Source organism: Carassius carassius, chromosome 1 (assembly GCF_963082965.1).
Source record: "Carassius carassius chromosome 1, fCarCar2.1, whole genome shotgun sequence".
In the NCBI taxonomy this organism is placed as follows: Eukaryota; Metazoa; Chordata; class Actinopteri; order Cypriniformes; family Cyprinidae; genus Carassius; species Carassius carassius.
Window position 1 is genome coordinate 38,851,848 of NC_081755.1, and position 27,786 is coordinate 38,879,633.

The window sequence follows — 27,786 nt, forward strand, 5'->3', positions numbered from 1 at the left end:
AAAGCTTTCAGCAGCAATGTGGGTTGATGTAATTACTGTAGCAGATGTGGTGCACTGCAAATTCAAAGAAGAGAACCAATCAAAAGCATCTGAAGAGCATCGCTTTACTAAACAGCCTTTGAATGACTGAAATTTGAAATTTTTTTTCACAAGTTCATCAAACAACCGCAGTAAGAACATTTCATCAAGCATGGTGAGTAATGGCTTCTCCTGCTATTGTTATTTGCACCTCTTGCCACATGTACAGTTTATCTATCTCCGTCGCAGATGAGGGATTCACATGTGATAAATGCAGGGAAATAGTTAGGCTGAAAGAGAAGATTTCAGAATTAGAGACACGCATCCAAACTTTAATTGAGGACTGTAAGAATGTTAGGGCTCTAGATACGGCTTTGGATGCGTCTAGCTCAGGGATTCCTGTACATTGTTCGGTTCCAGCAACAGAGCCCCTGCAGCAGGGCAACTGGGTGACAGTGAGGCAGCATAGTCATGGGTCAAAACACCGCTCTTCTGTTCCGATCAAAACATTAAACAGGTTCTCCCCACTCAGTGATGTACCCACTGAGAAACCTGATGAAAGTGCTCTAGTTATTGGTGATTCTATTGTACGGAACGTGAATATAGAGACACCAGCCACCATAGTCGAATCTTTACCGGGAGCCAGAGTGCCTGACATCTTGGCAAATTTAAAAGTGCTGGCTAATGCTAAACGTAAATACAGTAAGATTGTTATTCATGCTGGCGCTAATGATGTTCGACTTCGCCAGTCGGAGATCACTAAAAATAACATTAAAGAGGTGTGTGAACTTGCAAGCACGATGTCAGACAATGTAATATGCTCTGGCCCCCTCCCTGCTTACCGTGGTGACAAGATGCATAGCAGATTGTCATCACTAAATGGCTGGATGTCTAAGTGTTGCCCACAGAATAACATAGGTTTCATAGACAATTGGACGAGCTTTTGGGGCAGACCTGACCTGTTGATAAGAGATGGTCTTCATCCCTCCTGGGGTGGCGCCACTCTTCTCTCTAGAAATATGGCAAATAGTCGTAGTGTTTATACTTGACTAACTGGGGCCCAGGTCAGGAAGCAGACAGACTGGCTAAACCAACCATCTGCTAGCTGCCTCACGTCACAGAGGTCAGCTAATTCTCAGCACATAGAGACTCTTTCACCTAGATATCACACCATAGAGACTGTGTGTTCCCCAAACTAGAAAATACAAAAAACGTCCAAACCAAGTTAAGATTAACAATTTAATTGAGGTTCAACAAATAAAAAACAGATGCAATATGGATAAACAAATGATAAAGCTTGGCTTATTGAATATCAGATCCCTTTCTACGAAAACACTTTTTGTAAATAATATGACCCCTGATCATAATATGGATGTGCTCTGTTTGACAGAAACCTGGCTTAAACCTGATGATTACATTATTTTAAATGAGTCCACCCCCCAAGATTACTGTTATAAACATGAGCCGCGTCTAAAAGGCAAAGGGGGAGGTGTTGCTTCAATTTATAACAACGTTTTCAGGATTTCTCAGAGGGCAGGCTTCAAGTACAGTATAACTCGTTTGAAGTAATGGTGCTTCATATAACATTATCCAGAGAAACAAATGCTAATGATAAATCCCCTGTTATGTTTGTACTGGCTACTGTATACAGGCCACCAGGGCACCATACAGACTTTATTAAAGAGTTTGGTGATTTTACAATTGAGTTAGTTCTGGCTGCAGATAAAGTTTTAATAGCTGGTGATTTTAATAATATCCATGTTGATAATGAAAAAGATGCATTGGGATCAGCATTTATAGACATTCTGAACTCTATTGGGGTTAGACAACACGTTTCAGGACCTACTCATTGTCGAAATCATACTCTAGATTTAATACTGTCACATGGAATTGATGTTGATAGTGTTGAAATTATGCAGCCAAGTGATGATATCTCAGATCATTATTTAGTTTTGTGCAAAATTCATATAGCCAAAATTGTAAATTCTACTTCTTGTTACAAGTATGGAAGAACCATCACTTCTACCACAAAAGACTGCTTTTTAAGTTATCTTCCTGATGTATCCAAATTTCTTAGCATATCCAAAACCTCAGAAAAACTTGATGATGTAACAGAAACTATGGACTCTCTCTTTTCTAGCACTTAAAATACAGTTGCTCCTCTACGTTTAAGGAAGGTTAAGGAAAACAGTTTGACACCATGGTATAATGAGCATACTCGCACCCTAAAGAGAGCAGCCTGAAAAATGGAGCGCAGCTGGAAGAAAACAAAACTAGAGGTATTTCGTATTGCTTGGCGGGAAAGTAAGCTATCCTACAGAAAAGCAGTAAAAACTGCTAGATCCAATTACTGTTCTTCTCTTTTAGAAGAAAACAAACATAACCCCAGGTATTTATTCAATACAGTGGTTAAATTAACAAAAAATAAAGTCTCAACAAGTGTTGACATTACCCAACACCACAGCAGTAATGACTTTATGAACTACTTTACTTCTAAAATCGATACTATTAGAGATAAAATTGCAACCATTCAGCCATCAGCTACAGTATCGCATCAGACAGTGCACTATAGACCCCCTGAGGAACAGTTCCACTCATTCTCTACTATAGGAGAGGAAGAATTGTATGAACTTGTTAAATCATCTAAACCAACAACATGTATGTTAGACCCTATACCATCTAAGCTCCTAAAAGAGGTGCTTCCAGAAGGCATAGATCCTCTTCTGACTATTATTAATTCCTCATTGTCATTAGGATATGTCCCCAAAACCTTCAAACTGGCTGTTATTAAGCCTCTCATCAAAAAACCACAACTTGACCCCAAAGAACTAGTTAATTATAGACCAATCTCGAATCTCCCTTTTCTGTCCAAGATACTAGAAAAGGTGGTATCCTCACAATTATATTCCTTCTTAGAGAAAAAATGGTATATGTGAGGATTTCCAGTCAGGATTTAGACCGTATCATAGTATTGAGACTGCTCTCCTTAGAATTACAAATGATCTGCTCTTATCATCTGATCGTGGGTGTATTTCTCTATTAGTTTTATTGGATCTTAGTGCTGCGTTTGACACAATTGACCACAACATTCTTTTGCATAGACTTTTTTGGCATTAATGGAAGTGCATTAGCATGGTTTAAATCATACTTATATGACCGCCATCAGTTCGTAGCAGTGAATGAAGATGTACCATATCGATCACTAGTGCAGTATGGAGTACCTCAAGGCTCAGTACTAGGGCCACTACTCTTCACTCTTTACATGTTACCCTTGGGAGATATCATCAGGAAACATGGTGTTAGCTTTCACTGTTATGCTGATGATACTCAGCTCTATATTTCTTCACAGCCCGGTGAAACACACCAATTTGAAAAACTAATGGAATGCATAGTCGATATAAAAAACTGGATGACGAGTAATTTCTTACTGCTAAATTCTGAAAAAACAGAGGTGTTAATTATAGGACCTAAAAACTCTGCTTGTAATAACCTAGAACACTGTCTAAGACTTGATGGTTGCTCTGTCAATTCTTCATCATCAGTTAGGAACCTAGGTGTGCTATTTGATCGCAATCTTTCCTTAGAAAGCCACGTTTCTAGCATTTATAAAACTGCATTTTTCCATCTCAAAAATATATCTAAATTACGACCTATGCTCTCAATGTCAAATGCAGAAATGTTAATCCATGCATTTATGACCTCAAGATTAGATTATTATAATGCTTTAATTGGGTGGTTGTTCTGCACGCTTAGTAAATAAACTACAGCTAGTCCAAAATGCAGCAGCAAGAGTTCTTACTAGAACCAGGAAGTATGACCAGGTATAACGATATAACGATAGCCCGGTCCTGTCAACACTGCACTGGCTCCCTATCAAACATCGTACAGATTTTAAAATATTGCTTATTACTTATAAAGCCCTGAATGGTTTAGCACCTCAGTATTTGAATGAGCTCCTTTTACATTATAATCCTCTACGTCCGCTACGTTCTCAAAACTCAGGCAATTTTATAATACCTAGAATATCAAAATCAACTGCGGGCGGCAGATCCTTTTCCTATTTGGCGCCTAAACTCTGGAATAACCTACCTAACATTGTTCGGGAGGCAGACACACTATAATAATAATAATAATAATTCATTACATTTATATAGCACTTTTCTAGGCACTCAAAGCGCTTTACATAGTCTGGGGGTATCTCCTCATCCACCACCAGTGTGCAGCATCCACCTGGATGATGCGACGGCAGCCATAGTGCGCCAGAACGCCCACCAGCTTACTGGTGGAGAGGAGACAGAGTGATGAAGCCAATCAGCAGATATGGGGATTGTTAGGAGGCCATGATGGTCAGAGGCCAATGGGCGAATTTAGCCAGGATGCCGAGGTCACACCTCTACTCTTTTCGAAAGACATCCTGGGATTTTTAATGACCACAGAGAGTCAGGACCTCGGTTTAACATCTCATCCGAAGGACGGTGCTTGTTGACAGTATAGTGTCCCCATCACTACACTGGGGCGCTAGGACCCACACAGACCACAGGGTGAGCACCCCCTGCTGGCCTCACTAGCACCTCTTCCAGCAGCAACCTAGTTCCCATCTCCCGTCCAGGTACTGACCAGGCTCAGCCCTGCTTAGCTTCAGTGGGAAACCGGTCTTGGGCTCCAGGGTGATATGGCTGCCGGGAAATACTCTTGCAGTTTAAATCTAGATTAAAGACCCATCTCTTTAACCTGGCTTACACATAACATACTAATATGCTTTAATATCCATTAAAGGATTTTTAGGCTGCATTGGTTAGGTAAACCGGAACCAGGAACACTTCACATAACACCCTATGTACTTGCTAAATCATTAGAAGAATGGCATCTACGCTAATATTTGTCTGTTTCTCTCTTATTCCGAGGTCACCGTAGCCACCAGATCCAGTCTGTATCCAGATCAGAGGGTCACTGCAGTCACCCGGATCCAGTACGTATCCAGACCAGATGGTGGATCAGCATCTAGAAAGGACCTCTGCTGCCCTGAAAGACAGCAGAGACCAGGACAAATAGAGCCCCAGATACAGATCCCCTGTAAAGACCTTGTCTCAGAGGACCACCAGGACAAGACCACAGGAAACGGATGATTCTTCTGCACAATCTGACTTTGCTGCAGCCTGGAATTGAACTACTGGTTTCATCTGGTCAGAGGAGAACTGGCCCCCCAACTGAGCCTGGTTTCTCCCAAGGTTTTTTTCTCCATTCTGTCACCGATGGAGTTTCGGTTCCTTACCGCTGTCGCCTCTGGCTTGCTTAGTTGGGGTCACTTAATCTACAGCGATATCGTTGACTTGATTGCAAATAAATGCACAGACACTATTTAACTGAACAGAGATGCCATCACTGAATTCAATGATGAACTGCCTTTAACTGTCATTTTGCATTATTGACACACTGTTTTCCTAATGAATGTTGTTCAGTTGCTTTGACGCAATGTATTTTGTTTAAGCGCTATATAAATAAAGGTGACTTGACTTGACTTGACAAGAGGCGTCGTGCACATCAAAAAAAGGCAAAGCAGCAAATTACTATTATTTAACATATCCTAGATTTTTACAGAAAATATTCAGATGTAACCACCTATGTATCGTTAACGTTTTCATAAGTAATTGCAATTTAATTGCACATGTTTTCTCTGTGACTGTAATGGATTACTATATATTTTTTTTTTGTAATTCAATTTCATAACGACATGTTATTTTTATTTTTTAAGAAACACAGGCTGAGTCAAAATGACTTTTTGTGATAATCAACATTATGCCACAAATGCAGTTGACTGAGCTTAACTTGTACTGAACATGGAATATTCTTTCAAGTATTTGCACTGCTCTCTATGGAATGATATTGCGGACTTTATTCAAAAGGCATTGCAAAATGTATTTGCAATTGCGTTTTCAATTTGTGGACGCATAAAATGTGACATAATCCAAACGCAAATGCAAATCCCGCATTAACGTTTTCATTTTCGATTAAGTGAACGCACAGTGTCTGCCAAATTTAAAATGGAAATGCAAAGTCCATAAGTCCATAAACAAAAAAATAAAGAACGTCTGTGTTGGCCCGGGTTTCGAACATGCACTAAAAGACGGTATGCCGTGAGAGATGACAGTCACTAACCACTGAGCTACAAGCTACACTGCATCAGCACCAGATCTCTAGATTCAAGACAGGACTCTTGGCTGTACATCGTGCAGCTGCTGAATCAAGGAAATGTGACCGTGTTAACTTGTGGCCTGTGTTTACCTATTATGAAAATAAACAATAGCAGAACACTGACTACATTTTATGGTTCATGATGTTAAAGAACATTTCATAACGTCTCAGACAACTGTACATTTGTGGCTACTGTGGCTTAATTATAAACACTATCGTTAACTCATATTTACCCTAGTAAAAACATGGTGCATTTTAGTACGATCGTCACTTCCCAATGCAAACACGCCCAATAAAATGGCCCCACCCCTGTCACTTGATTGACAGGTTTCCGTGTAGACGTTGGAAATTCAAATGCAAAAGGTATTGCGATTCCATTTGAGTTTTGGCAGTTTACATGCACAGTGCAGAGAGAGTGAAAAGGCAAATGTGGTAATTAATATTGCTATTTAAATATGACAGGCTCATAGCTCGTAAGATATGGGAAACACAATTGCAAACGGACTTTGCATTTCCATTTTAAATTTGGCAGACACTGTGCGTTCACTTAATCAAAAATGAAAACGGTAATGCACGATTTGCATTTGCGTTTGGATTATGTCACATTTTATGCGTCCACAAATTGAAAACGCAATTGCAAATACAATTTGCAATTCCTTTTGAATAAAGTCCGCAATATCATTCCATAGCTCTCATTCATTTACTGATTTAATGAATTGTCTCACAGCCCAACAAAGGATAAGCAGTACAGTATAGAGAATGGATGGCTGTTAATGAATTGGTGCGTATTTGGAGGATTGTCTGCGCTCAGTTCTCTGCCCTGTGAAGACAAGCAGAGTAAAGCAGCATCTAATCTCTTTGGCATTGCCCCACTGACAGTCTGGGTTGCATCAGCCAGTGTGAACTAGAATGAATGTACCAAGGCTCAACGGACAGATTCAAGAAGTCAACACACGTGGCTGCTGCCGTCAGTGAATAGCCTCAGAGGCAAAACGGTGCAAGTGCATGGTTTCTAGAGGGATATCCATAAGAACTAAGCAAATTAAACCGCTTGGGCCATTCACTATGATCAAATATTAAAGCTCTTTCATATTTGCAACTTAATGTGATTTATAAGAACACATCAAAGAATCGCCCCGTTCATACTAAAATTTAGTTGTCATTACGGTTTCTGAAGATGTCCACATCAGCGATCTGTAGACAAGGACAGAGGCTGTCAGCTGTAGATCAAGACTGTGATGATAATTAAAGTGTAACTGACAATGATGATTAAAACATGAATGAAAATAGATGTGAGACTTTCAGCATCCTCTATGTGGCTTTGGAATACCATATCACGGGCACTCGCTTAACTTTTTAATTTGCAATTTTTTTTTTTTTTTTTTTTTTTGAGGCACTGAAAGGTCCAGTGATCAAGCCTTTATCTTTTGGAAAATTATGAATTTTTAAACAGCATAACAAATTACATCCAATGTGTATAATTATTTTTTCTTTTTGAAGCTTTTTGCCTGTGTTTATTAGGAATGCTGCTTCCCTGGATTGTTTTAAGAAACTTCTTAAGATATACCTTTTCACTGAAGCTTTTAATTAATAATGACTATTACTATTATTTTATTTATGATATTCTAATTTTGGTTGACTAGTTATTTTGTTTGTACATGTTTTAGCACTTTGAGTATTAAGAAAGGCGCATTACAAATAAAATGTATTATTATTGTTTCGACTATTGTTGTCAAACGATTAATCGCATCCAAAATAAAAAATTTTGTTTACATAATATACATGTGTATACTGTGTATATTTAGTGTATATATAAATACAAAGACATGCATGTATATATTTAAGAAAAATATTTTGTTTATATATTAAATATATTTATATATAATATAAAATATAAGAATATGAACATATACATGTATAAACATCAATATTTTCAAAATATATAACGTATGTGTGTGTATTTATATATACATAATAAATATACACAGTGCACATATATTATGTAAACAACATTTTTTATTTTGAATGTGATTAATCACTCAACAGCACTAATTTGTTTAAAGTCATTATCATCAATTGTTCTTTTACCTGTCAAAAAAAAGCAATACATTTTTTTTTTATGTGTCAATCAATTTAACACATTAATATGGAACGATTAATGGTATTTATTTCATTAATGACAGCTTCCACATTTATACACATTGCAATAATGAATTTTCCAACTGTCAGAGCAACTGAAGCATGAAGTACCACCAAAATATAAAGCAGTCAACACGATAAAACTAAATTGCAGTAGTCTCCAGACAGGTTTTTGAAAGCTAAACTAATTTGAATTTGACACAGCATCTGAAAAACATGGAGCCAATGGTCCTAGTCACTGAAAACAGAATGATGTTCCCCAACGGTCATGTATGCATAGGCAAACAATTAAAAACAACCTTGGAATAAACAACAAACTCTGTTGCAAAGTTGATTGCTGTGGATATAAGGTGACTGAAAGTCTGATATGATACAGGAATGAAACAAACAGCAGATTGCCTCCAAATCACAGTCACTTGAAGGTTTGTCTAGGCAAACACTGATTTATGCAATTATTTTGTTTATTTACTCAGCACATCTTGTAACTGATTTAATTTTATCAGCAGACAGAACTGAAGCAGAAACAAACTCAAATCATCTGTTATCACACTTCAAACATGGGTATACGTTCATTCAGTGTCTGAAAGCTTCTACAGATATGGGAGCGATAACTGAATTTGAAGTCTTAATCCTCACAGTAGCGAATTAAAAAGGGAAGATCCAATCAGAGAGGAGGACACTGGGGCTTTAGAGCAGCCTCATGCCGTGCCACTATTCAGGTCATGGAGCCTTTCCAAAGAGGACTTACCCTGGTTAAACTGTCTAGTGATCACATGCATGTCTTGAGAATCACCATCAGTAGCAGGCCAATCCCTGTGGGAGAAAAGGAGAAACTAATTAGAAGATCATTTTCACATTCACATATATACAACGTCACTTTGCTCATTAGGATGTGTAAGAGCAATGGCTTCGCCTTAGACATCAAAACAAAAGTGCAAAAATTAAGATGGACTTTCATTATGCAGAGCCATTTACTAACCTTTTTAAACTGACAAGAAATAAATTAATAATAATAATCAAGCAACCATGAAAGTCCTAGCCTATTAGCGCTTCATCTTCTAACTTGCCTAAAAAGAAGCACATGGGACAAATAATATTACATAGCAGCTCTTTTCAACACTTTGACTTTTTTTCATGATGAGTGGTTTACCCATGGATAATTCCTCTATTTATATCTTGCAATACTTCATGCCTTTGGAAATTAATATTCACTGCTCAAAAGATGCAATGATATGCTATGCAAATAAGATGACACTAATGAGTTAGCGATTATTAACACTCCATTAATTCAGTATGTCTTTTTCTGTGAGCTCCACGCACATCTACCAAGAGTGCTAATGAATGTTCGGCACAGCAATGTAAAAATTCGAACAAAAAGACGATTACAGGGATAAGGTTTGAGTTTTAGATTTCAGGTATTACATTTGAACAGAATGAGTAGCCTGAGCATAATTACAATATAAGTACAGCTTCAAGAAAGACAAGAGACATTCCGCTAATCAGCAAGTATACATTGTTAACTAAAAATAAAACTCAAACTAATCAAAATAATTATTGATAAACCTGACATGAAATGAAATATAAAAATTAGATGAAAAACATAAAAAAAATTTAAATGTTGCCTTGGCATCTAACTGAAATACATATGTGCTAAAATAAACTTAAATTAAAAATTAATGCATGGCAATAGAAATAAAAAACTAAAGCTAATACAACTGACAAAATCACATAATAAAATTACAAATAAATTTATAAATACTATAATTAAATCTATTTATGTAAATAAAAGTGCTACAAAAAAACTTAAATTAAAATAAAGTTATTAAAAATATAAAAAGACAATTCCAACTGACAAAAGCACATAGTAAAGTTACTAAAATTGATTACTGAACTACCAAAATTTGAAAATATAACAATAACATATAATTCAAAATATTATTAAATACTATAATAGCTTTATATATGCTTCTAAAATAACTTAGGCATTACCATATTTACACGCAATCTGATTAACAGGCTGGAAATGTAAATATTCCTCATAGGCTATGACACTATTGATATAAAGGAAACAAGGACTATAGTGTGTACCAGAGGAGTAATACTGTACGTTACTGTATGAATGTTAATTGAGCAGTCTGACAGCTTGTTTTTTTTAATGGGGATTTTTCTCCTGATGGAGGTCTCTGATATCTACTTAAGGGGAACAGCTGAAACCAGTTCTGAGATGAGTGTGTTTCAGTGTGTGTTGAAAGTGCAGCAAGGATTCATCTGAGGGGAGATCAGTGCCTGTGACCTTTGAGGCTTTAGACCTTTGACGTCAAAACACACTCTAAAGTGCTTTCTAAACAATAATGGATTAAAACACACTTTAAAATTCAGCTACGTAAATTTAAATAATTGTATTTTATTTTCGTTTAATTAGAATTACCATGTAACTAAGTGTCCTAAAAAGATTAATTCAGTTTGCATTTTATTTGTTTAATGAACATTATTAAAAATAAACATATTGCTCTAACATAAGAAAAAAAAAAATATATATATATATATATATATATATATATTTTTTTTTTACTATTTCTTAGCCACTAATAAGGATACTAAAAGATGTTTGAGCTGCTTCTTTTTAGGGCTTTATCTTAATAGCTAACTTCTTGCCACATTTATTGGAACTTCACAAATTCTTATATATGTAGCATTGCAAGGGTACTGAAACTTATTCGATTTGAAGGTCTAGCATAAGGAGTTTTTATTAGCCAACAGCTTTTATTGTTGTTACATTATACAATCACTTACAATAATAATCACCATTATAATCACTTTCTGTAAATACCTAAAACGTCATTTTAAAGCGTTCCTGACTCTTATACCTATAATTTGCTTTCGTTTGCTAATATCAAGCCTGTTAGCATTCACACAGTTAGCTGTTTTTCTAGGACTAAAAGAGATCTCAGGATTTTTAGAGTGCTAATACCTTTTTCAAATAAATAAATAAATAAATAGATAGGTTTCCAATGGAAATCTCCAGCAATGCAGCTGTCGATAAAGCAGGGAATAGATGAGTTGGTGCATTTAGCTGGTCAGGGCATCATTTGCATTCCCTTGAAAGAGGTCTCAGGCAGCTGTCATACAGCAATAGCCTGTGAAACCCCAACAGTGGCGGAACCCAGAGCTCCGCAGAGACGAGGTTCATGGATTTGGGTGTTATTCTTTTAGTTACTCATCATAATGACTCCATTTAGCTGGTCAATGACCCATTTAATGGCACAGAGCAGGCTTTGGAAGCACTGCGTCCTTGGCAAGGCAGATTTTGCAGCTGCCCTGGCGTATGCTACCTTTAACCCAAACTGTGGCCCCTCTCAACAACCCCAGCATCCCTGCCATTTCCTGTATGCGGGAACCAAGAGGAGCTCCAAATGTCAACAGCCCTATATATATATATATATATATATATGTGTGTGTGTGTGTGTGTGTGTGTGTGTGTGTGTGTGTTTTTGTTTGCTTGTTTTTTTAATAAAAGTATCTTATATATGACTAACAGGACCCTTTTTTTCTTCATGCCCATGTTAAACACACACTTCATGTAGATACCTGAATAAGTTCAGACCGAATTTAAATAATTCACTTTATTTTATTTTAGTTTATTTTATTTTATGATTTTTGAATGATGTTATGGATATTAAGGATATCAGGTTTTTTATTTTGTTTTGTTTTTACCTGCAGTGTAGTCATTCACAAGCTGCATGCAGAATAAATATCTGCTTCATCAATGAAAAACAATAGAATTTTCTAAAACTATATTGTTATATATTATATTAACCTCATCTGGTGCTCTTTTCATTTTCTGTCTTATAAAGCTTTAGTGTGAGAAATTTTGATGTGAGAAACCACTGTCTTAATAAATCAAAGTGAATCGTGAACAATTTCAAAGTCCATGTCATATAAAATTAGTAGCACATTTGTGCTCGCGCAGAAATATTAGAATATATTCAGAAAAGTGCATTGCTTGTGCAAGGAATATAAAAAATGTAAGAACTCGTACATGGGTAGTTTTTTCTTTCATTGCTTGAATTATCAGGGCATTCTAACTGTATCCTAATTAGGCTTCATCATGCAATGAATGTTTTTGGACTCTCAAGGACGTGTTTCTTTTTTTTTTTTTTTTTGTCGGTTACTCGACATGTCAGCTCTACTACCATCGTCTCTCAATTCGTCAAACATACAACACAATAACATAATGGGGGAATGTCTTTAAATTACAATCAAGGAAAATGTATACATTTTTTGGTTGTCTTCTTTTTAAAGAACTTCAAAAGTTGCACTTGACCCATTTAGCACGGAAAAAAAAAAAAGACGAAAACTTGCTTCTGCTTCTGAGCAGCTTGTTACAGTACCGAGTTCTGATTGGTCAGTCGCCACTATTTAGTTTGTGAATTATCATAAGTAATTTAGAAAATTTTAACATTTCATTTGCATGGTGAGTTTTACATAATACACATATTATTCTAAAGGGGATGGTAAGGGGTCATAGTGGTTTTACAAAGGGGATGCTTATATATACTTACTATATATATATATATACAGTATATAACATATTTGCAACAAAGTCAATGATCGAGAAGAAGGAGGCAGGAACCGACGAACATTCAAGCAAAACTTTAATAACAAAATAACGCGACAGGTCCTTGCGGACGACTGGCATACACAAACAGAACCAAAACACAAAATAAAGTCCAGAGGTCTCATTACTTCTCCTTTTATCCTTCCGGAGCTCCTAAAAGCGGCTCCTGCAGGCAAAAGCGGAACTACATTTATCAGCACAAACTGATAAATCTTACACGGGTCCATTTTGCAATGCAAATACAAAAAAAACACAAGGATTTGATATACTGTACCAGTAATTCTTTGGTCACTTAGTTAAGAAAGCTGTGAAGGTTGTTCTCTTGCACATGCAGGTCAATTCAAGACCATCACTTATTCACACTTGAATCTGACACTGGCCAAATGAACAAACATTATATAACATTAAATAAGAATTAAGTACTAAGGCTTGCAGTGTGAACATAGCTATTGTGACAAGACCCTGACCTACATATGATGCAAGCATGGCTGTGCCGGTGCCCACAGGAGATCAGACCCCATATGGTCCTGAGGAGCATATCACCAGCACACTAACCACGAGCTTCATAGTGGCCCGTGCATCCTATTGCCGCTCAGCTCTGATTGATAGCCTCTGCTCAGCTGCTGACAAGTGAAGCAGGCTACACATGGGTATGTGGGCAAAAAAAGCCCTGCCATGGTCCTCTTTAGCTTTGCTGCAGCTGCTTCAGATAAAAAGAAAAAAAAACAGAACAACAACGACATCTCGGTAGATGTTCATTGCACGTCTTCAGAGACCTGGTCTTTTGAAATGCAAAACTGGAGCACCCTCGGGTTAAATATCTGAACCGATCGCCTTCATAAGAAGAGTAAGAATGTGTTTACTGCACACAACAGCCATTGATTTCCTTCATCAATGTTGTTAATAGAAATGTTCATTAATGGCATGTTATCCAATATGCAAACTCCACAGAGCTAAATGATTTATGTTTCTTAACATTTAGGACCTTTATAACATGTATCACTGACGCCAACTGTAATAAAGTACAGAAACCTGTTAAAGGGATTGTCCCTGGTGCAGAAGCATTACTCACAGACTTTTGGATGATTTCAGTATAATCTCATTATCCTCGGCATCCTGGTGCTCCTGACCTTTGGAACTGTTCCTACGGTGTGGAACTCCCGGAACTGCACTGGTCTAATGCCCTCTTTAGCACTTGCTCTCTGCATCAGAGCAGTTTTGAATTAAGAGACTTTTTTCCCTCTATTCATCCTCACAGGTACAGACAGGGCCTTGTTTCAAGGTAAAAAGAGCAAGGGACTAAAGAAGAATGAAGCAGTGTAAGAGCCAAACGAGAAAAAGAGAGAAAAAAAATATGAAGGACATATTTGTTTGGCGCGAACTGACAAGGCCTTTTTATTGTCAGTGTGTGTCAGTCTATTTGTTCCCAAAAGGAGTCAGGCAAACCCAAACAACAGAGGAGAAATATACTGTCAGCTGGGCTTTATTGACTTCACTGCTCATTCCAGTCATGCTGAACTCTGCATGAGGTTGTTATGAAATATACAGAATGTCTGTTTGCATGTGCAACACCAAAACAATTGAAAAAAGGGGAGAGATATTAACTCTCTCGCTTTCAGTATAAATCAGTAAGAACTAGCAAAATAATGTTTTCCTGCACAAAAAAAAAAAACATTGACGTGCAGGGAAGTAGAAAGGGTACATGGTTCCTTTGATCATTGTAATGAAGATCATATTATCTACAGAAATCTGTACTTCTTTCATTATACATGTTATCAACCTCTGACCTTTATATAGCCACACAAGAGCACTTAGAGCAACTTATGGGATATTCGCACAAAACATGTTTTTGCAACACAAAGTGCGGTAAACTTTAATCTGCAAACCAAGGCACTTTTCTTTCTATTTTATTTTTAAGACGCAACCATTTGTAAGGTGAATATGCCAAGGCTTCCACTATACAAAATGTTACACTTAGCCATTACTGCAAACTGGTGTTTGGTATGATATTATTTGCATTTATTATCATAATCATGAGCACACTGGTTTGTAGGGAAAACGATTTTAATAATAATTTCTAAATTGCTCTTGCCGCTTTTTATGTTTGCTTTTCTAACACATTGCTTTTCTACACTATGAAGGATTATTTTTTTCTTAATTAAAACTAAGCTATTTACAAATAATTTGAACTAATGTCAATATTTACAGTAGCTGTCAGTGTACAGTAGCTATTTATTTGAAAAAGTACTTCTGCAATAAGAGAGATAAAATGTACTATCTGTCAGTTACTGTCGTGAAATAAACCCCTCGGAATTAAACCCTAGAGTTATTCCTCATTCCACCACCACTGAACTTCTGAGATTTTTAAAGTATAAATATTTCCCTTGATATATTTTTTAATAATAATATAATAAATTAAACAGAGTAGAAATAAAAAAGAACCAGCAATAATATTCGCTTAATAAGGGTGAAAAGCAAATGTGAATCCTTTGCCACGACGGCCAAGAGCAGAGAGAATAATCAGAGAAGGGTTGTGACTTTGAAGCCGCACAGTGTGTGCAAGTGTCAGAGGATGAGGGTTTTGAATGAACGGATGCCGTTGGTGAGGGACCGATGGGGCTTCCTCTATAGCGGCTGCCCCTAATGCTGATTTTCAGCTTATTTTAAGACGGAAAAGTCACGCGGCTCATCTCTTGAGCATTTCTGAGAATCCCTTTAATGCTCCGGGGTGGTACCTTCTGCGTTTGAGCGGGGCTTCTTTGACATATGGTTTAAGACAACCTCCACGCTGCAGATCTGCAGGGAGAACGCCACTGAAAGAGAGGCTAAAAGAAGCAATTTGTATATGACAGTGATCGAGTAACACAGGAAATATTTTGACCACATAATAAATATGCCTTTAATTGGAAAGGAAAAAAAAGGCATTGTGGTATTGTGTTGTCACTCAGAGAGATATCAAATCCCACACTCATGGGATCACACGCACAAAAACCATCAAGAGAATTATAATAAGAGACGGTCTGATTACATTGCACGCTTCCTTGTGTTGTGACTGGCAGCAGCAGGAGACGGAGACGAAGAAAAAACAGAAGAGACCTCTGTAAACGTGATTTCACATCTGAGTGACTCTGTCTCTGTTAGGCCTGGAGGAAGAAAAGCAAAAGCCACACTGTTGGTTTCCCCCTAGTGAGATGAGGAGAGAGTAAAGCTTGAACTGTTCGACCTCCAAATAGCCAGAAAACACTCAGACCAAAAATAAAAGCATGAAATCTGCCATTTGCTACAGAAATGCCTTTTTGGATTGATTTTTTTTTTACCAGGGAGGGCCGATGGGATGCCTTTACATACCCTCAGTGTTGGCACAAATTCAACACAAGTTCAGTCAGGGCAACATCTACTGGGGCATTTTCACATTGAGAACTCTTACCATAAAATGCGTACACTATTCACCCTAAATCTATGATTATTACATGTGAGATTTATCAGAGCATCAAGGATATCAAGTTATTCTATAAATTTGATAAAAAATATAATCTACTGTGTTAATTAAAGAAACAGAGAGTTAAGATCAAGATTAAGAACTATATTTTAACAGCTCTTATTTGTGTATTTAGTTATTATTTATGTACAGCATCTGTTATTTATTTATACAAAACTATTTTTTTGGGGGGGGGACTGAGAGACCATTATTAAATTATATAAGAATTATTAGTATTATTAATATCATTGTTGTTGTTGTCATAATAATAATAATAATAATTTTATTATTAGACAGATCTGGGGGTGGTGGGCTTGTTTACTAAAAATGTAGAATGTATTTCCTTCCCCATTAATGGTATGAAATTATTATTGTGACAATATTTTGGACACATTGTTCAGCCCTATATCATGGTCAATACTATTTCATTTTATACTAACCTTCCATTAAACAACACAAGGAATACAACTAAAACTGTGACTGGTCACTTTACATTTTGCTCAGAAATACTCTTCCTATCTAAATGTGCAATTCATGGGCAGAATAAGCTGCAATGTGGACCAGACCTCTTGCTGGGGTCTGGTTCCGCGAGAGTAAGATCATTGCATCATGCATTGGCCCAGAGTCATAATCATCCATCTGTGTGAGTTTAGGAATTACTGTTGAAAATGAAACCTGACTTCACACAGAAGTGCTCATATGTTCTCATAAGAGAGAGGAGGAATGTTTTAGCACAGCGCAATCTGTCTCAAAATGCCAATGATGTCTGACATCATGCTCTGGATATTCTAATTGGCCTCTGCGAGCCGGACGGAGCAGCAGCGTAATTGTGATGTATCATGCGGGATATACAGCCATATGCTGCAATGGATTTCCTTTCTTGTTATTTGTTGTTCATCAGACACAAAATACAGAGGCAGACCTATACTGCAGCCGAGTATTACGCACAGCAGATGTATACATTTGATTATTGAAAATTGCGTATTAATGGAAGTTATTTCCAGGCTGACTCACCAGGTTTTTGAAATCCAAAATGCCTATTTGATTCATCTACTTCTGGCATTTTGATCTATTGCTGAAAACCTGGGAAATTGTTCTAACTTGCATAAAATACAGACATTATAAAATAAAAATAAAAAAATGAAATCTGCTCAGGGTGGAGCGAAAAAAAAAAAAAACATCTGCTATGGCAGTTTTCCTAAATGTAATATATACAACAAAATTTCAAAGAGAAACGAGAAAGTCTGAAGATTATTTCTGCTGTAAGAGACCAAATAGCCTGGAGTACACATGAGAATAAATGAAAAGTGTGATTATATCAACACCTGCACTAACGGCTTCTTTAAGTCAGCTTTTATTGTTACACTTTGTTACCCAAAGCAATATTTTTTTAAATAGGTTTTCCTCTTGTATCTCTTTTCAGCCTCTCTTAGATTTTCATGTGTCATTAATCTGTGTTGCGAATTAGCTGCACTTTTAGCTGCACTCCACAGTTTTATTTAAGTTTCCAACCACATTAACCTCCAATCCAGAACAAAATGCAATATGCAGACACGTGAAACATCCATTTTGTCTTAAAGTTTGTCATTCTGTAAGGTTCTCTGTTATGTAAAGTTAATGTCTCCACCTGTCAAAATTACAAATGGCAAACCCAACGCAACACCACTTAAAAGATGTACACTTAGCATCTGCCCTATAAAAGCACATTACAGTATCACAATGGAAGTCATTCGCATTGCATTCTTTTGTCACAGCCACTTTAATGGAGTGCAAGACGTACACGTCTGTGTAAAGAAAGAGCAAGTGTTGTGTTTTGGAATGCATTATCGCGGCTCGTCTCGGCGGTTTTGTGGTGCACCTTGCTCAAGGGAAATCATTCATTTATCAGGCCTCTTTTATGGGAAAGATTTGTGTTGGAATTGTAATATATTCCAAAGGATGGCCAGAATTACAGCTTTTTGGAAATGAGATTAATGTACGACCCATCCTTTTCTTGCTCTCACGGATTATACAACGATGGAGCTCTTATAGAGCTAACTAAAGCCCTGTAATGACTTTTGTGCTTAATATATAGAAGATATCTTGACTGACACAGACAGTAATTAGTTATTATACGGAGTATGTAGGGTGGAAGGATGAACAGGCCCATTCATCATAAGCGTTTCTTTGCTTCGGCTTCAGGTTTGGCTGTGAGCATCATCTTTTCAGAGCATATAGAGCTATGGAATGTATTGAGTTCACAATAAATAAGTAATCCCGTATTGTTTTCTGGAACATGGCAAAGCAAGACTGCTTGCTCATAGTTAATATATAAAGAGATCATTTCAGAAACGGCGGATGGTTCACTTGACATGACCACAAGGACGTTCAGCTAGCTATAGCTCTGTAAACACACTTTAATTTACCAGTAATACATTCACTGTTGATAAGATTGTGTTTAATAAAAACAGACACTCAGGACTTGAAAGATCAACAGTTTTCCTAATAAATGTGTGAGCGCACACAGTTTGCTGATATATCTATTTTTGGATCAAAACAACTCTTGATGTTCAGCAAGCTATTAATTAAACATGGACTCGTATCGTATTTTTGTATTTTTTGTGCGAAGATTAATATCCTCCATAGTCTCCCTTACGGTGCTGAAAGAGAGAAGTGCAGCACTTTGGAGTCTAATCAGGAAATAAGAGACAAAAGTGGAACTAATTATCCCAAGTCCTCAAGGAAAGGTTTTTCACAGCTCAAGTAGCCAAGAACAATGAACTTACTACTGTAGTAGCCAAAAATAGACACCCTTTTTAAGATTGTTTGTATATGTCACACCCAGGGGCTGGCTATGCTTTAACTAAGCCACACCCCTTCTCAACTTCCACCTCGAGGAGGTCCCCAAACCCGACCCAATGGCCAAACAACACGAGAACAAGTAAGTGATAAAACAATCTTTATTTAAATATTTAAAAATAGCTTAGGGAATGGGGAAAAGGGCAATTAAAACTAAACTCTGACTCGGCCCTCCAGATGGGCTATGGCCGGGAAGAGGTCAGGGAGCAAGGGGGCCACGGGGATCCGGGGCGTGGGGCTCGGGCCCCGGCCTGAGTCTTAGGTATCCGTAGCGCCCTCCTTCTTCCTCCTCTTCGCTGAATACAGCTCACGGTAAGTACTGGTTCACACAGTTCGTTCTCGAGGTGCCCACTCTCTTTCTCTTCCTCCACAGGCAACGGCTCTTCGCTGATTACAGCTCACAGTAAGTACTGATTCACCCAGTTCGTTCCTTGGGTGCTCACGCTCTTTCTCTTTCTCCACAGGCAACGGCTGGGACACACAGGCACAGTTAGTTCAGCTTGGTTTTGCTCTCACCTCTTCGCTGATTACAGCTCACAGTAAGTACTGGTTCACACAGTTCGTTCCTTGGGTGCTCACTCGCTTTCTCTTTCTCCACAGGCAGCGGTCGCTTTCTCTTTCTCCACAGGCAGCGGCGTAAGTACAGGTTTCCTCAGTCTCTCCTCGTGTTACCCACTCTCTCTCCTTTTCTCTCCACAGGTATCAACTTGGGCACAATAGCACAGTTAGTTTGCTTCGAATGGCTCTCACCTCTGGGCTGGACACAGCGTACTGTAAGTACAGGGTTCGCTCTATTCCTCCTCGTGTTATTCACTCTCTCTCTCCTTTTCTCTCCACAGGTATCAACTTGGGCACAATAGCACAGTTAGTTTGCTTTGAATGGCTCTCACCTCTGGGCTGGACACAGCGTACTGTAAGTACAGGGTTCGCTCTATTCCTCCTCGTGTTATTCACTCTCTCTCTCCTTTTCTCTCCACAGGTATCAACTTGGGCACAATAGCACAGTTAGTTTGCTTTGAATGGCTCTCACCTCTGGGCTGGACACAGCGTACTGTAAGTACAGGGTTCGCTCTATTCCTCCTCGTGTTATTCACTCTCTCTCTCCTTTTCTCTCCACAGGTATCAACTTGGGCACAATAGCACAGTTAGTTTGCTTTGAATGGCTCTCACCTCTGGGCTGGACACAGCGTACTGTAAGTACAGGGTTCGCTCTATTCCTCCTCGTGTTATTCACTCTCTCTCTCCTTTTCTCTCCACAGGTATCAACTTGGGCACAATAGCACAGTTAGTTTGCTTTGAATGGCTCTCACCTCTGGGCTGGACACAGCGTACTGTAAGTACAGGGTTCACTCTATTCCTCCTCGTGTTATTCACTCTCTCTCTCCTTTTCTCTCCACAGGTATCAACTTGGGCACAATAGCACAGTTAGTTTGCTTTGAATGGCTCTCACCTCTGGGCTGGACACAGCGTACTGTAAGTACAGGGTTCGCTCTATTCCTCCTCGTGTTATTCACCTCTCTCTCCTTTTCTCTCCACAGATATCAACTTGGGCACAATAGCACCGTTAGTTTGCTTTGAATGGCTCTCACCTCTGGGCTGAACACAGCGTACTGTAAGTACAGGTTTCCTCTGTTTCTCCTTGTGTTACTCACTCTCTTTCCTTTCCTCTCCACAGGTATCAACTTGGACACAAAACACAGTTACTCTGCTTTGGATGGCTTTCACCTCTGGGCTGGACACAGCGTACCGTGCTATCTCCGGAGATCTGAAGCACGCTCACAACATATACTATACTGAACTAGGCTAGGGCCAGCAATCTCCTTGTCCTCCCACGCCGAAGTGCGTGAAGGCGGGGGTTTATCTGACAGGACACACGGCAATACACAGCAGCCCACAGCAATATACAACACCACGTCAAAATTATAGGTTTTCACAGCACGAAGACTCACCCACCACACTCAGTGTACGGAAAGGACACCCGTCTTCCTTCACTTCGCTTGGTTCGGATCTGGCGATGGAATATGCGGCCTAGCTAGTGATGTCGTCGTTGCGACTACTTCAATAAGTATTCCTTCGGCTCTCCCACCACACTATATTAGGGGTAGGGCCACCCTCCTCCTCCTGGAGAGATCTACACAACGCCAGGTCAATATACAGGGCACTTTCGACTGGCTCTTAGTACTCACATCAATGCCACTTCCAATCCCCTTTTTCACGTCGTCTCAGTTCGCCGTATAATCTGTTCACTTCTCAACCTTTAAGGTTCGCGATGTCTTCACAATCATACAATTCCAGCCTGAGGGAGAGAGAGAGTTAGACAGCTACCAGCAGCGTACCAAGACGGGCACAACCCAGTGCTTCACACACACCAAAGAGAGCTTCGCAGACTGTGAAATAACTTGGCCTTAAGTACTGCCTTGTCCAGCGTATCCTCCAATCACCAACCGCTGTCCCTAACTAGGCACAGGTGCATCGAATTCCCTGATTTTCCTTCTTACGGCGCTACCGGAAGTTCCGGTGTTCTGTTTTTCCGGTCCGGGCGGAAACACTTCCGGGCGGAACCAAACTTCCCGAATTTTGGTTCCGCCCCTAAAGATCGTCACCTTGTGACATCCTCCCCCGCCAATCCGTTCTAGTCCCTAGAACGTCCTCGGGCTGTCCACTCCCCATAGCGGGCAGGGGGTCGGCCTCGGTTCTCTCGCTGGGATCGTCTCACTGGTGAATCGGGCTCAGCTTGTTCAGGGGCTGCTTCTGGTTCTCTCGGGGCGATCGGGGGTGGTGCCACCACGGGTCTCCCTGGTACCACAGCCCAACCTTCAATCCAGGGGGCCGCTGGTACAGGTTCCGTGGGGACTTCTTCCACGGCTTCAGGGTAGTTAGGGCATGGGCGAATCATGTTCCGGTGCACCACACGGTCGGGGCCTGACTTCCCTTCTGGCCGGATGGTATAGACCGGCTGCCCCGGCCTCTGCTGCCGGCAGACTACATAAGGGGTGGCCTCCCAACGGTCACTCAGTTTCCCCTTCCCCTGCCGCCGATTATCTCTCACCAACACCCTCTCTCCTGGCAGTAGAGGGGCTTCTCTAGCAGTCCGATCATACAACCGCTTACTTTTCTCTCCTGCCGTCTGTATCCTTTTCGACACCTGCTCGTAGGCGAAATGCAAGCGCTGGTGATGGCGCCCCACCCACTCCGTTACACTTGCTTCCTCTTGGTCGGCTATCACTCCTAGGACCAGGTCAGTAGGCATTCGTATGTGTCTGCCAAACATCAGGTAAGTGGGAGCGTAACCCGTAGTACTATGTATACTGTTGTTATAGGCCTGTAGGAGGTTTGGCAAGGCACTCACCCAATCGTCCTGCCGTTGTTGGTCCAAGGTCCCCAGCAGCCCCAATAGGGTCTGATTGAATCTCTCACAGCCGCCGTTCCCCTGAGGATGATACGAAGTGGTGTGAGTTTTCGTGCAACCGTACAACTGGCATAGTTCTCTAATTACCCTGGACTCAAAGTTGGCTCCTTGATCGGAGTGCAGAAACTCCGGGCATCCGAACGTCTGGAAGACGGCCCGCCATAAAACTGTAGCGGTGGTGGTTGCAGTCTGGTCGAGGGTGGGGATAGCCCAAGCGTACTTTGTGAACAAATCCGTTATTACCAAGATGTTCTGGTAGCGATCTCGTGGTCGGCCCAGTGTCAAGAAGTCCATAGCCATGATATGAAGGGGGGCCTTCGCATGGATGGGTACCATTGGCGCTCGGACCTCCCGTCTGGACTTAAACAATATGCATCTCGGGCAAGCTTGAATTAGGGCGTGCACCGATGCCTCTAGCCCGGGCCAAAAGAAGAATCTCCTAAGCAGGGACACGGTCCTCTCCTGTCCCTGATGCCCCAACTGGTTGTGGTACGCCGAAACTAAAGCCGTTACCTCATCTGCGGGTACCACGATCTGGCGTACTTCTTCGCCCAACTTCGGGTCACTGACCCTTCTGCACAAAACGCCATCTCTCAGCTCCAGCCTGTCCCATTGCCCCAGCAGCCTCCTCCCAGTATCCGTCTGGGCTAACCTCTCCGCTGGCGTCAGCCGTCGGCCCTGTTCCAGCCATTCTCTTACCAGCCGCACATCTTGATCCCTGGCCTGTCTCTCCCTCCACCGACGGGGATCCCATCCCCAGTTCTCAGGCACGGCCTCTTGTCTGCTGCCTGGTGCCTCTACTGCTCCTACCATATAGCCCTCCTCCGGGCTGGCCCCTCCGGGGCTTTCCGCTTCGGGCAGCCTTGAGAGGACGTCCGCGTTCATGTGTTCACGCCCTGGTCGGTACTGTAGTTGATAGTCAAAGTTGGCCAGTTGGGCCACCCACCGCTGCTCCACGGCTCCCAGCTTCGCCGTCTGTAAGTGTACTAATGGGTTATTGTCTGTAATGATCGTCACCTTGGCACCCCAGAGGTAGTCTTTAAATTTCTCACTTAGGGCCCACTTCAACGCCAGCAGCTCCAATTTGAAAGAACTATAGTTCGCATCGTTCCTCTCGGCTGGGTGGAGGCTCCGGCTGGCGTACGCGATGACCCTCTCAACTCCGTCCTGCCGTTGAGCCAACACCGCTCCCAGCCCGAGATTGCTGGCATCTGTATACAAAAGGAATGGTTTTGTGAAATCTGCGTATGCCAAGATAGGGGCCTGTAGCAGCTCCTGCTTCAATGTCTGGAACGCCGACTCACAATTTGCATCCCAGTCTACGTTGGGCGACCCCCGGCCCCGGTTACGACCTGTGCCAACCAGCAACTGATTAAGGGGTTTAGCAATTTTTGAAAAGTCCTTTATGAAACGCCTATAGTATCCCACAAATCCTAAAAAGGATCGCACTTGCCTCACTGTCCTCGGGGCCTTCCAGTCCTTCACGGCCGATACCTTTCCAGGATCTACGGACACTCCAGCCGCACTGACCACGTGGCCCAGAAAGTTGACTTCTCTCCGTAGTAAGTGACACTTATTGGGCTGTAGTTTCAATCCGTACTTCTCCATGGCCCGAAAGACTTCCTCGAGGTGCCTCAGGTGTGAATCAAAATCTGGGGAGTAGACAATCACATCATCCAGGTAAACTAATACTGACTCCATTAACTGACCTCCCAAGCACCGCTGCATCAGCCGCTGGAAGGTGGCCGGAGCGTTACAGAGCCCGAAAGGCATCCGGTCCCATTCAAATAGTCCAAACGGGGTTGTAAAGGCAGTCTTCTCCCGGTCTGTTTCGGCCACCTGCACCTGCCAGTAGCCACTGGCCAAATCTAGGGTAGAGTACCATGCCGACTGCGTGAGGCTGGCAAGCGAATCTTCGATCCGTGGCAAAGGGAAAGCGTCTTTCTTGGTCACGAGGTTCAGCTTACGGTAGTCCACGCAGAATCTCCAAGCCCCCGTCTTCTTTTGCACCAGCACTATGGGGGCCGCCCACGGGCTGCTGCTTTCCCTAACAACTCCTTGCTTCAGCATGCCTTGCAGGAGTGTACGTACCTCGGTATACAAAGTGGGCGGAATTGGGCGATACCTCTCCCGGCTGGGCCCTGCATCCCCGGTAGGTATATGATGTTGTACCACCTGGGTGCATCCGTAGTCTTCATCGTGGGTGGCGAACACATGCTGCCATCTCCGAAGGAGGGCCTGTAACTTCTGTGTCTGTGCCTGCTCTAAATCCTCCCCTTGTAACGACTCACCCGCCAGGTGGCTCGGCACACTCCTCTCCATACCACCCCATGGGGTGTCTACTTGTGTCAGGGCCACCTCGATGACAGTGGGGCACACCTGACGAAAACTAATATCCCTCTCTTCCCTTACTTGGTGGGATGTAACCGTTGTCAGACGGGCTAATCGTTGGTGCCGATGTAGTTGCACCGCGTATGGATGTACATTCCGTATCCTCACGGGGACTCTCCCCCGCCGGACCGTCGATAGTCCTCGTGCCACTTCCACTTGTGGACAATCCACATGGGGCTCCACCAGCACCCACTCTTCTGGGCCCGCTCTTCGGGGCGGTACTCGCGCCCACACAACAGCCTCACTTTTTGCGGGGACAGACAAAGCAAAACGACACATCACTCTTCCTACCTCTTCCTGTTCCCTGCGGACTTGGCTCATTTGCACCCTTCGACAGTCAGCTACCACACACTCCCACTTGGGCCTCTCTGCAGGTGGTATCTTCGATACGGGCCTAGCCCGAAATAGCTCTTCCCAGCAATCAGCGAGGACATTCATGCCCAACAGGGCTCGATGTGCACCCAGACAATGGTCTTGCACGATAATCACACCTTTCTGGGGGACCATCACTCCGTGAACCTCTAGGTCCGTCAATCGGTAGCCAATATATGGGATGTCGAGGCCGTTTGCGCCCTTCAGAGTAAGCCAGGGGGCCTCCGCCCCTGGTGCCCCTTGTTTCCCAAACACTTCTTCGGATAAACTCTCAGCAAACAACGTCACTTGGGAGCCTGTGTCTACCAGGCATTGAATCTCCTTGCCGCACACTCTCACCTTCGCCACGGGGCTACGCCCAATCATCTGGCTCCTAGAGCCATATCCTCTTCCAGGGTCTTCTCGAGGGGTCCCGGCCACACGACCCACAGTGGCCGGCCGACCTAAAAACCCCCTTCTGACGCCCTGCGGGGCCCACACTGGCGGCTATAGTGACCTGGTTTGCCACAGCGGTTGCAGATGGGTCGCCCTTGCTCGTCCCATTCGAAACGGGGCCGGTTAAAGTGGTTCGGGCGCCTGAACGGCTCTCGGCCTCCCTCTGAGTACACTCGGTCTCGGGGCGCCGGCCGTGGTTCCTCCCGCGCCCGTCCTTGGCGCAATTCTCCTACGAGGGCTTTAGACAGTTCAGACATCTGATCGCGGACATCTTTCAAAAGTTCAGCCTTCAGTGCTTGCTTCCAGTCAGGGCCTCCGGGTTGTGCTGGTGCTACTTCACTGACAACCGCACACACTGGGGAACCACTCACCTCAGTCTCATCACCTTCCAGGGCCAGTGCCTCTTTCTTCAGATCTTCGAACGTAAGACCCGGGTCCCTTCGAAACTGGATACGTAGGCTCTGTCTCACCGGACCCTCCTTCAACCCCAGAAGAAACTGGTCCCGCAATAGAGTCTCTCCATCTCCCAACCCGTGGTCCCGACGGGTCTGTAGTCGGGCGAATTGCTCTCGCAACCTCAGGGCGAAAGCTCTAATCGGTTGGCGGGGGCCCTGCTTACAATTGAAGAACTGGGAGCGAAGGACAGCTACGGGGGTGTGGTCACCATACTGTTCAGTGAGGAACTGGAACACGGTTTGGGCGTTGGCTCTAACGGCTTCGGGGGCGGCATGCACCTCTCGCCGCGCTTCTCCATCCAGGGAGTTTAACACAAATTGAAGCCGCTGGGCTGCACTAAGGCCCTGTAGGTCGGCCAAGTACTCTAGTTGAGCCTTCCATTCAGACAATCGTACCTCGGATTCTGTCCCCCCATATTTTTGAATCCAGGGGCTCCCCATAAAAACGGGCATGGCACGGGGTTGGGCTGAAAGCCCCGCGTTGTCGGTCATTGGACGACCTTGGTTACTCAACTCGAGGTGGAAACCCTGCCGACTACGCCAAATCTGTCACACCCAGGGGCTGGCTATGCTTTAACTAAGCCACACCCCTTCTCAACTTCCACCTCGAGGAGGTCCCCAAACCCGACCCAATGGCCAAACAACACGAGAACAAGTAAGTGATAAAACAATCTTTATTTAAATATTTAAAAATAGCTTAGGGAATGGGGAAAAGGGCAATTAAAACTAAACTCTGACTCGGCCCTCCAGATGGGCTATGGCCGGGAAGAGGTCAGGGAGCAAGGGGGCCACGGGGATCCGGGGCGTGGGGCTCGGGCCCCGGCCTGAGTCTTAGGTATCCGTAGCGCCCTCCTTCTTCCTCCTCTTCGCTGAATACAGCTCACGGTAAGTACTGGTTCACACAGTTCGTTCTCGAGGTGCCCACTCTCTTTCTCTTCCTCCACAGGCAACGGCTCTTCGCTGATTACAGCTCACAGTAAGTACTGATTCACCCAGTTCGTTCCTTGGGTGCTCACGCTCTTTCTCTTTCTCCACAGGCAACGGCTGGGACACACAGGCACAGTTAGTTCAGCTTGGTTTTGCTCTCACCTCTTCGCTGATTACAGCTCACAGTAAGTACTGGTTCACACAGTTCGTTCCTTGGGTGCTCACTCGCTTTCTCTTTCTCCACAGGCAGCGGTCGCTTTCTCTTTCTCCACAGGCAGCGGCGTAAGTACAGGTTTCCTCAGTCTCTCCTCGTGTTACCCACTCTCTCTCCTTTTCTCTCCACAGGTATCAACTTGGGCACAATAGCACAGTTAGTTTGCTTCGAATGGCTCTCACCTCTGGGCTGGACACAGCGTACTGTAAGTACAGGGTTCGCTCTATTCCTCCTCGTGTTATTCACTCTCTCTCTCCTTTTCTCTCCACAGGTATCAACTTGGGCACAATAGCACAGTTA

General features: G+C 42.2%; 1 protein-coding gene across 2 annotated transcripts in view; it reads right to left on the bottom strand.

Moving 5' to 3' along the window:
- The window catches only part of LOC132149602 (protein ELFN1-like), a 111,970-nt gene that overhangs the window by 39,529 nt on the left and 44,655 nt on the right, over positions 1-27,786 (bottom strand). For both annotated transcript variants that reach the window (XM_059558989.1, XM_059558996.1), the window contains exon 2: positions 9,098-9,162. The gene's annotated coding sequence lies outside the window, so the exon portion shown is untranslated. The remainder of the gene's footprint in view (positions 1-9,097; positions 9,163-27,786) is intronic.